At 36.6% G+C, this 12,097-nt stretch overlaps 1 long non-coding RNA gene across 1 annotated transcript; it reads left to right on the top strand.

Annotated features, from left to right (window-relative positions):
- The first annotated feature begins 9,283 nt into the window (after positions 1–9,283).
- LOC143596079 (uncharacterized) lies at positions 9,284–9,820 on the top strand. The gene is made up of 3 exons (XR_013146644.1): positions 9,284–9,362; positions 9,460–9,550; positions 9,637–9,820. It is a non-coding gene; the product is annotated as an uncharacterized LOC143596079 (long non-coding RNA).
- Positions 9,821–12,097: the final 2,277 nt, after the last annotated feature.

The raw sequence follows: 12,097 nt of genomic DNA on the forward strand, positions 1-12,097 counted from the left end.
AGCCTGAACTGAGATTAGAGACTGATAATTTCTGATATCTTGTGCCTTAATTGAATCTTAAACATATCACAAAAACACTTGAAAGTTTGTTATAAGATTTAAGTAGACAACAATATATGACTGACTTAACACCAGACATAATAATGTCAAAAAAGAAACTTGTTATGAAGGATTTCTTAATCAATATGATCGTTTTCTCAACACACAAAAATATGTACTGCTTTCGTAGATTAGCTTTCATATTTGTTTTAGTTTTAACTGTATTTTATTCAAAAATATTCAAAATACAAAAAATATTTGGTTTCTGCTTTATTTTCGATTTCCGAGCTAAGAGGTAAATTTGAAAAGAAAAATTCAAAAAGATTTTTCCCACGTTTTAAGTTATGTGTTTTCATGTAAAACACATTAAGGTATTGGTTTTTACCTTGTGTGGTAAAATTTTAACATAAATTTTATCAAAATACGGTTATTGTTACATATTTAATCATTGTTATGGTAAATGGTAAATTCTTTTTTTCAATTATTTTCCCTTTTTATTTATTTCCCTCCATTCGTTACACTGTTGTAATGAATGGAACACATTTGTTAAGTTTAATCATAACGAATAATGGCCATTCGTTGTGTATTTGGTAACGAATAGCATTATTCGTCATCAATTCATTCGCTTCCGCTGGTCTTTTAACGAATGACATCATTTGCTATGATTGTGATAATGAATGAATAACGAATAGAGAACTATTCGTTATGATTATTTATGGGGTTGATTTGTTAATTTTCTTTAACGACTGAATAAACGATTGAATGGTCCTTCGTTAGTTCAAAACTAAAAAATGGACCTATTCATGTACATCGGTTTGCATGAAAACAATATAATATAAAAACCCAGATGAAGAAGAATGGACTTCATTCGTCTTCCTCGATACTCACAATTCACTAAAGGAACCTCAGGCCAAATTTTACAGAAATTTTAACCATCCTGAAATTCGTTTTTGTTGATCAATTCTTGTTCCTAAGGTATAGATGAACTCAACGATACAATCTTCGTAAATTTTGATTAACATTTAAGGGGTTAATTAGCGTTAAAATGAACCGATAGTGTTATAATCTAATTTACCATTTAATCATCATTGTTTGAGATATTTGTTGATTAGGATTGATTCGCGATGCTCTTACGAGTCTATTGATATCAAATTTTGACAGATTCATGTTGCTTTATGTCTGATTGTATTTTTGAATTGCATGTTAACTAAGTGATTTAATCAATTTGGTATTTATATGTTCATATTCGTTATATGTAATGGAAGTGTCATTCGTATCTACAGTTGGCGAATGACTCCATTCGTATGTTTTGATAATGAATAAGCTCATTCGTGATATATTATGACGAATGAATGCTCATTCATGTCTAATGTGTAACGAATATGATTATTTGTTATTTTTATTAAATGATTCATTCGTTAAGTTAACGAATGAGATCATTTGTTATAATCCCATATAACGAATGAACTCAATTGTTATGGAATACTTAATGTATAAATAATTAATGAGTTACATAGATTTGAGCAGAAATCATAAGTTTAAGAAAATGAAATATTTTTCATTAAGTGTTTTTCATGAAAAAATACATGTTCGGTTTTACTAATGTTCGGTTCTTTATTACACATATGGAAGACTAACAGATTATCGATGCACCTGTTTTGGAGAATCCCGCAGAACAAGTTCTCGAGGCTCCACAAGTTCTAGAAGCACCACATGCACCAAAAGTTCAAGAAGCACCAATCGTTGCTAAATTATCTTTTGACAAAAAGCACAACATCTGTGCAATTTTGCAAGACGATTTTGTTGGACGGGACATCTTTGGGGATGTAATTGTTTTCTTACGTCGCTCAAGAATACACTACACAATTTCTGCAGATGTCCCAGTACATTTTAGCTTTATCTACCCTTTCTTGAATAGTGCTAAATATGTTGATGCCGAGAAGCATATAGTAGCCGAGGTGCAGAATAAGAAGATTGTGATCGATGCTGATGTGATACCAAGGGTTCTACGTTTTCCTGATACCATAGATCATCCTTGTGAGTCTGATAATGCCTTGATCAGAGGATTATTTCACCGTTTGCACTACAAGGGTGATCTAGATAGATCACAATACAACAAGGCCTATTTATGTGAGCAATACAAGTACTTACTTCACGTACTTATCCATTGACTTGGTGGAGGGAAATGAGGATTTGACGAATGTAGGATTATGTTGCATTCTGCTTTCGTAACTCTTATTCTGAACAAGCTATTCAACTTTTCGGAGTTGATCTTCTATCATTTAAAGGATAACTTCTTGGTTTCTCATCGCAAGAATAAAATTATGATGTATCCTCGATTCTTGCAGCTAATTATTGATGACGTGGTTCCTGACTTGATACGAGATCCGACTTTGGTGGATGATGTGATAGTTTTTAATCACATGTCGGAGGATACAATGAAAAGGATGAAGACGTATCGGAACCAGACTCAAAAGAATAGATCGTTGGATTATGTATGTCCACCTAATGATCGTTGGATTCACGACTATTATGATTCGGAACGTGAAGAAGGACCAGGTGGGAACGATGATGGTGGTGATGGAGGAAACTATGGAAATTGTGGGAATGATGGTGGTAATAGGGTGGTTGAGGCAGCTCGTGTTAAGGCTGCTCAACGTGAACGAAAGGGCAAAGCACCAATGACAGAACAGTCGAAGAAAATGAGGAACCTTAGCGTGGCGGAGTTGAGATTGGTCCATTTGTACCAAAATCATCGGTTCCACAACAAGTGCCGGTGGTGTCTACTGTTGTTAGTACCCCGGAAATCTCTTTAATGATGACGACATCCTCTGATCCGAGATTAGCATCAATTCCACAATCGATGCTATCTTTGATGCCAACATCTCCGCTTCCACTATTGCAACAAGTCCAACACCGATTCCAACAACGATGCAGCCTATGGACTTTTCGTATATAACGTTTAATCATCCACAAGGACCGATGCAGCTACCTCCTCCAACATGGTTTAATTTTCCAGTTCCTCAACAAATGGCCATGTTGTTGAACTTGATACAGGAGAATCAAATGATTGTCGACCATCAGTTTCAAGACCAGATATGGTTGGATCAGCGAAAGATGGTGAGCCACATCTCTTATTGTTAAAAAGAGAATGATGAGCGTCGGGCTCTTGTTACTGCTCAGGGGCAGAAAATCAAAGAACAAGAAGACGTCATCCTTCAACTTACATGCAAAGATGACATGCTGAAGAAGTTGAAGGGAAATGACAATGACAAAGACCCTGATGCTGGTACAAGTGGTGGTGAGTAGCAACAAAAGACGATAAGTACCTCTACTACATCTGCTGGTGTGGGTACTGAAGGTGGAGATAAGAAGGTAGTGGTGTATAGTGACACTACTAACGTGCGACCTATTGAATCTATTAATACGGTTCTATTTATGGTCAACGTGAAAGGTGTTGTCATGAGCACAACAAACGCAGATAAGATCGAGGAAGGAGAATTCGTTGATCATTCGTTATCTCGAGATCAAATCTCATTACTTCTCGGTTTGAATAAAGAGGAGTTGGATGCGTTGGAGAATGACGAGGATGTTGATATTATTGATGACGATGAGGTCAGGTTCTATATGAGTATCCCCTCTCGGGATACGTTGTTTAATTATGATGACATCGATGTACAAGACATTATCCAAAGTCTTTACAAGACATTAAATCTGTGATATTACGATAACCACACCAGTGAAGCCGTTGCCATACTCGATACACGATTGAAGACGGAGTTTATACTAGTGATTGATCCGATGAGGTTAGTTAGCTTAACGGAATCGGACAACGACGTGTTATTCAAGAACGAGATCCAATTTGCCGAAATAAAGAATTAGGATCGATCTATGAATTTCAACGCGTGGTGCGTGTTTGCCATGCGTTTGGAGTTCATAGTTATGCTGACTGGAAGTCCGAAAGATTCAAGTGATCGAAGACAAAGAGCACGAGATGTGGGGGAGTTTGTTAGTGCATTGTTTTGTCATCTCGGTCTTTGTTAATCTATGTAATTTATTATTATTAATGCAAAAGGGAATTTTGGTAATTATACTTATCCAGTCGTTATATTTCATGGCCATTCGTTAATGTGTTTAACGAATGTGCCCATCCTTTATGTTTATTGGCCATTCGTTATGAAATGTATAACGAATGAGCATACACGTTATGATATTGTACCATTCATTAAGGATATTTAACAAATGAGGTATAACGAATGAGTCATTCTTTATACTATAAGTTATTATTAGGGAATGAAGACAAATGCATCCCATTCGTTAGGGAATGTATAACGAATGGCTATCGTCTTCTATATATAATCTGTACCCAGATCATAATCTAACAAGTGTGTGAATTATCTTATTCAAGCCGTTACTCTGTCCATTTACTCTCTCAACATACACACTTCACTAAAGTATAACACATAGCACAATCACCTACTAATATATCAATGAACAAGATCTTCCAAGTTTGAATAGAAATCATTTACGTCCGTAATAGGTTTATCAAGTGGTTCAACTCGAGGCTGCCATTTACTCGGCTTCGGCGGTCGAAGTAGATACTGTTATCTGCTTTTTATACTGCCAAGAAACATGTCGGTTTCCTAAAAATTGACATCCTGTTGTGGTAGACTTGAAGTTGATCTTGCATCCTCCATATTCAAAACCTTTGTACGTCGTAAGATTGAAACTATTATCCTTGGCATACCATAACCCGATGTCAGGATTACTCATAAAATAGTGTGAATTACGCTTAACAGCTACCAGATGAGTCACTCAGGGACTCGATTAATACTTGAGTCATAAACAAATAGCAAACATGATATCAGGACGAGACGCAATTATGTATATTAAAGAATCAATCAAGGCCCGATAAAGGGTCGAATCAACGGTGTCCTCCAATTGTCTGGTAACAAATTGTGTCCCACAGGAATAGGCGCCGAGGAGACTTTTCCAGGTAGTAATCTTGAATCGGATCATGATGTCGTTAATGTAATTGGTTTGATGAATGAAAATACCCTAATCAGACTGGTGAACGTGCAACTCCAATAAAAAAATCATCTCACCCATCGAACTCATCTCGAACTTGGTCAACATTTCTTCTCGAAGTCCTTACACAGCTTGTCGTTTGTCGACACAAAGATAATATCATTATCTTTCATAGTGTTTTGGTCAAAAATTACACATGGATAATCAAGTAACCAAACTTTGATTGTGAGGTAGGATGCTTGAATATGAAAACACAGTATTAAGTAAATGCAAGTGACACAATGATTTTTGGGGAGGCAAAAGCCCGTGATCCTTTAGAGGAACTCCGGCAAAAAAACCTCGGGAGGGGAAAATTATCTCCTACTTTAATATTATTAAGTAAAAGGTGTTTACAAGTGTTGAAATTGTTTGATTGTTTCTATGAGTACAAGTAAGTGTATACGGGTGTGTGGGTGTGTGTGTGTTATGTCATACTCTGATCTCAATCACCTCTATATATAGTTACAAGAAGGGTAATACAACAATAATGAGCATTAATTTCTATGGCGAGGATCCTGGAACCGTTGGGGATTGTGTATCTTTGCTTTAAATGAGTTGTAACCGCTTCCAACGTCTCTTATCCTTAATTCTGTGACCGAATATTTATCTAAACATTAATTGTTGAATGTTGCCTGCAAGACTGTAAGGATAAAAATAAACAATGTTACTTACTGAGGATCCTGCATGTCTGCGATCATGTTGCACTGCAAGGATTATTCTTAGGATCCTGTTGTCTGGATCCTTGAAATTTTTACTCACAACGCTCTACCCCAATACTTACTGTTGTAACCAACTTTGTGAGGCTATGAATATTTCATTATTTTAAAATCCCTCCATTTTGATGGTTTTGCGGGTTGATTTGATGTGGAGCGAATTTCTAGGCCTAATTATTGCAATGGTGGCTTAATAACTTATTTCCAAGATCAAAATCTCTTTCTACTTGCCAGGATTCATTGTTGTCAAGGTAAATCTTCTATTCTTTCACTTACTTTTCTTCTCGCTGTTGTTAGTTGATCAAGAAGAAGAAAATGATTAAATCTTATGTTTCGGTTATTTCGACCAGTGAGTAATATATCAGCGTATCTTCACTTTATTCAGCCAAGATAAGTGTTCTTTTACTAATTCAGACATTGTAGCCTTAATATCTTCCTTTTCATTTAACGAGAAAGCTATTTTTAGACCTTTTGATCCCAATACCAAATCTGATCTAGCATCCGAAGAGTGGATTTAATTTCCTTATCTTCTTTTTAAAATTGGCTTTACATATCCATTTCCCAGTTTAACCACCGAATTTTTCAAAGTTACTGGCTTGAGTTTTGATTAGTTGATGCCTATGGCATGGAGAGTCTTGTTTGTTCTTGAAGGCTTGCTCCAAGACCATGACCTGAACTTTGGCGTTTATGAACTCACTTATTCTTATCATCTTCGTACCCATGGTTCTCATCGCTATCTTTTTAAAACCAAGCCTGGCGAGGATCCTCTTATCCTGAAGATTACTCAGAATGATCCAGACTGGTAGAGTCAATTCTTTTTTGTTCGTAGACACTCAATAATTAATGGTGAAGACCTTCTCGTGCTTTGGGTTACGAAAGGTAGGATTACTATGTTTTGAAACCTTTATATTTTGTTCCTTTGCTAATCTTGATTAATTTGTGTAGGTTTAAACTTTTCCAAACTTACCCTCCCCATGAAGATACTGCTGATAGTTTGAAGCTTGTGTTTGAGTTTGATCTTGCCTAAAGGAGTTTTGCTTTCAAGTCCCTAAGTGTTGAAGCAATCTCTGAATCTCATTAGTTCAGACTCATCATTTCTCAAGGTGAAGATCCTTCATAAGTTGATTAGTATAAGTAAATTTATTTAAATACGCGACTAACTTAATGTGATCCTTAGCGGGATTAAAGAAACTGAGTCTTGATTTCGAGTTATAAGATATTTATAGCATCCTCTCCTCTGATGGTGTGGATATTACTGAAGAGAAGCCTGATCCTTCCATCTGTAAACCGGAAACAAAAATTTCTCCCTCTGTTCCTCTTAAGAAACCCTGAAAAAGAAGAGGAAGGCTTATGATACTTCTCATCAGGCTTAAAATCCTTTCGATGGCTTAGACCATGAAGAGAGTCTTGAAAAGCTGGAAGCCTCCATTCGTGTAGTAATTGATCCTTTATTCTTGAAATATTTATTTATTTTCTCATGCCTTAACTTTTTAAAATGTTACAGGGGATCAATAATCCTTGCTCCCGTTACTAAGGGATGGAAATGCATGCCAGGCGGATAGTGAGAGATATGCAGAACGGGGAGAAGCTTGCCAAGGCTAGAAGGGAGAATATGGACCATCTAATCAAAGAGCTTGACTCCATGACAAAGAAGTGTGGCCAGTTGGAATCCTTGAATGCTCAAGTGAAGATGATATGGAGGCTCAGCATGCTAAGTAATTGTAGAGGTATGTGGCAGGTGTGAATAAGAAGATTGCTCTCATCCCAGGATCGGTTGAAGATGGCTGAACAAGCTGCTGCCAAGGGTCTAGACGTTTCCTTCTGGGATACTCAAGCATGGGAAAAGACGGTAACATCTCTTAAAGGTGGATGATCTACTGGGTTTAAGGATCTTGTGGTTGATGATGATGATGTCAAGAATGGTGAGGAGGCTGGTGGTTTGAAGGATGCAGCGAATGTGGCTGCTGAGAAGGATAATGAATTCGCTGATGCAAAGGCCTGAATCCTTTTGTTCAATGCTTTAATGGTCTGACCCTACGCGGTCATTGACGTTTAACAACTACTATGAAAACAATATCTTTTATGTATTCCCTCTGTTGTTTTTTAATATAATTTACTTTCTGCACTTAGAACCCTGAAGACTTGGGTGGATGGATCCTTCTTTTGGATGAAGCCCAGTCATTTTAATTTTTTACATATGAATCTTTTGACTTTAAACTTTTTGTTATTGATATTTATCCATAGGATTGCCCCCTCCATGGAATACTTAGAAATTTGTTAATGAATCTAGGATCCATTCTTCTAAAATGTTTTGGGATCAAGGATCCTTTAGAGTAATCTTTGAAGAGTTTTTACCTTTTTGTATCAAGGATCCCTGGGAATAATCCCTAAATGTGTTTGGATCATGGATCCCTAGGGACATGCCCTAACTTAAGTATCGTAGGTGACATGTAAATGTCGAAGTTTTTGCTTAACATGATGGTGTTAACTCTTTAGATGTGGACAAGCCAGTATTTTCTTGGAACTCCATCTGAACTTTGAATGACATGTGAATGCCAAATTTTCTGAGTGACACGTCTGCCACATTTTTGAATCCTTGGTATAACCAACAATAACGTAATTGCCTGTAACCATTATGTATACAGATCCCGCCATCTTGAATTAACCTTAGATTTCGTGCGCTCCTGGCGAGGTATAGAAACCCATATGCTAGAAAGATGAAAACATTTAAACCTTTGAAAGGATTTGAATTCCTTAAACATAAGATTGATGGTTAGTCTCTGTCTTTTATCTTGATCCTTGGAGATCTCTGCAAAACCTTGAGAACTTTCCATCCCCTGATTTGATGGTATTCTAGAATGTAATCCTAGGCACCAGAACACCCGCTTGAAATCTTTTGATCCTGAGCACCAAACACCAAGCCACCATCGTCAGATCCATCCCAATATACCACTCAATACGTTGATAGAAGACTCTATAAATATCCTTTATTTATATTCATTTCCTCAATTTGTCGAATCTTTAGGTTTACTATTCATTCATCCCTAGTTTTCAAATTCGGTGCCTACAATTCATGGTATGATCATTAATCTTTTAATTTCCATTTACGATCTATTATTATTCATTTAGCATGAATGATCTTCATATATACCAGTTTCGTACCTAGGGTTTGTTAGAGATGATTTTAGGGCAAATTAGTAATTTATCCATTTTAGTAATGTTCTTTATGAACATTACAGATACAGATAACAACATATTGATTCTAATTCTTATTAATAATTGGATGTATAGATGGCTCGTATCAAGCAAACTGCTCGTAAGTCGACAGGAGGAAAGTCCCTAGGGAAGCAACTTGCAACCAAGATATATATTATTTCTATAAATATATTCCTTTTTTTTTGTATTACCAAATTCACATTGATTTTGGAGGCTTAACTGGTTGATAATGATTAAATATTCATTGCAGGCTGCTCGTAAATCGGCTCCAACCACCAGTGGTGTGAAGAAGCCTCACAGATACAGACCTTGAACCGTTGCTCTTCGGTTTGTCACTCACACTAATTTATAGTTATATTTTCATTTGTGATCTGAATCGTTGTTTCCATTGTTTATGTATTGATTTGGTGTTCGTTGTGTTCAGTGAAATCCGTAAATACCAAAAGAGTACTGAGCTTTTGATCAGGAAGTTGCCTTTCTAGAGGCTTGTTCGTGAGATTGGTCAAGAATTTAAGGTTAGTTATTTTTTTTCGAGTTATGTAACATTACTGTACAGTTTTTATGGGATTTGTGATTTATTTTTTGTGAATGAATGTTGCAGACAGATCTGCATTTCCAAATTCATGCAGTGCTAGCATTGCAAGAAGCAGCTGAGGCTTACTTGGTGGGATTGTTTGAGGACACGAATCTGTGTGCAATTCATGCGAAGCATGTGACTATCATGCCAAAGGATATTCAGTTGGCTAGGAGGATTAGGGGTGAAAGGGCTTGATTTTTTGTTGGTGATTTTGGTTTAGTTTTAGTTTTGGCCTTTGAATGTTTGGTGGCATTGATATGTTACGTTTGACGGTTGAATGGATGGATGATGGGAAATTGTAGTTCCTCATCTTATTTTTTGCAAAAGTGTTTGGTTTGGTCTCTTATTTGTGTCCTGTTATGAACAAGTTTTTACGTGATTGGTTGGGATCTGGGAACCAAATATGTATTCTGTTTGTCAAAATGATTTGTATTGAGCCTGATTCGTTTTGCTTAGAACCTGCTTTGACTCTTAACTCGTATCCAAATTCGCAGTGCTCATAACCAAATCTGTCCAACCTGAGACATTGATTAGGCCTATGATGTTCAGTTTAAAATTTTTGAAGAGTCCAAACAGTTTAAGCAAGTTTTATTAGGCGTATGACGTTCGGTTTAAAATGATTGAACAGTCCAAATTGTTCAAGTAAGTTGGCAAGTTGGTCTAGTTCAAGGTCTAAATAATTTTATTAAAAGTTCGATTTAATATAGCCGTTGTGTAGCCGTGAGGGAACCGGTTTTTGATGTCCATGAACCATATAAATCGATTTGTTATCCATTGTTTTACCACCAAACTCAAAATCACTAAAAATACTTCTCGGTTTACACTCATTTTACAACCCCAACCAACCTATGCCTCCTTTTTTTTCACTTCCACCACTTCTTAGTTGTTACTATGGAAAGCACCAACAAGGCTAACAAGAAGGCTTCTACATCCGTTTTGATTGACACGGTTCGTGTTGAAGAAGACCCCAAAGTTGGGCGGGTCCTAACGCATTCCCGCAACAAAGATGTATGGAAGAATTAGGATTTGGTTGAATTGATCAATGGTGACGTTAAGGCTCGCTACAAATTTTGTGGCACTTTCTTATAGCAAGATTCCAAATCGACTTTAAAAAAGCACATCAACAAAAAATTTTGCAAGGCCTTGAAAGAATTTCCCGCAACGGACCACGTCGAATTGGGTCGAGATGGTACACTCTTTCGTTACAACATGAACCGGGTTCATGATAGAATGGCGAAGTTTGTTATTCAACAAGGTTTTCCGTTTAACCACTTTGGCAACCCCGAGTTGACGGCCATGATTCGAGAAAGTCTACCACACACATGTAAGTCGTACTACCCTTAGACGTCATTGTCTCAAATTGTGGGAGTGTGCAAAAAAAAAGATTTAATCGGATTTTTTTCAAACTTTACAAACGAGTATGAGCTTAACTAGTGATATTTGGTTGGCCCCACACAGGTTACCGGAATCCTACGTTTGTATCACCGCTCATTGGGCCGATCTGGTGTCTTGGAAACTGATGAAACGCACTGTTAGGGCATGAATTTTATGCCGAGGATCCATTATCCTTGACTATCTTGTGGATAAATTATCCTTAAGATATGTATTAGGTTATGAAGGATCATTGATCCTCGTTATTATTTGTTTACTAATGATTGCATTTTTAGTGGTGATGTGTTAGCCAGGTATAACAACTTATGGATCAAGTCAACCGTATATCTCACTACAAGGCATCTGTAGCATATGGTCGAGATTGAAGACTAAGCTAAAGAAAGAAGTAACAGAATAATAAGACCAATTACTGAGTACTAAGGACAAGATATGTTATCATTGAAGAGGTTCTTGGATCAATTATCCTCATGGAGTATTCTCTAGCTGAAGTCTGGATCCAGGATCCTTATTCAACATAGCTATTAATGGACGATTTTAGTATGAAGACTGATGTTTAAATAACAACGGCTCCTAGACTTAGTCTACCACTTATTTCGTCATTAAACGTCTACTAGCACGTGGTCAAAGAGCACGATGGAAGAGAGTGGAAGACTAGCGGATTTTTAGGACCTAGTAGCTAGTTAGTTATTTTTGTTTCCTTTATAAACAATGAGTTGTGATCAACCCTAGGACATGGTTCACTAGTTTACTACTGCAGATTTTAGCTCACAAGTTCTCTGTAATTTCACACACACTTAGCTCGTTGTAATCGTTGATCAACAACTCCAACCCTTGTAACCTTTTTTGTGATTAATAAATTGGTGATCGACGAGTTTTCATCACCGGGGTTTTTTTCTTTTGATCTGAACAAGATCAAAGGGTTTTTCCTCACAACAAATCTCGGTGTTCACTCCATTTTCATTCATTTAATCGATACTATTAGCATAGCACTATTCCTCACTCTTACAGATTTGGATACATTATCCTTAGCTAATTTTTATCCAATTTGGTTATGTGATTTATCATAAAATATTCCTCACTCTTAAAAACTTAT

This window comes from Bidens hawaiensis, unplaced genomic scaffold (genome assembly GCF_021521415.1).
Source record: "Bidens hawaiensis isolate Kalapana, Puna unplaced genomic scaffold, B.hawaiensis_p1.1 tig00046033_1, whole genome shotgun sequence".
Lineage (NCBI taxonomy): Eukaryota > Viridiplantae > Streptophyta > Magnoliopsida > Asterales > Asteraceae > Bidens > Bidens hawaiensis.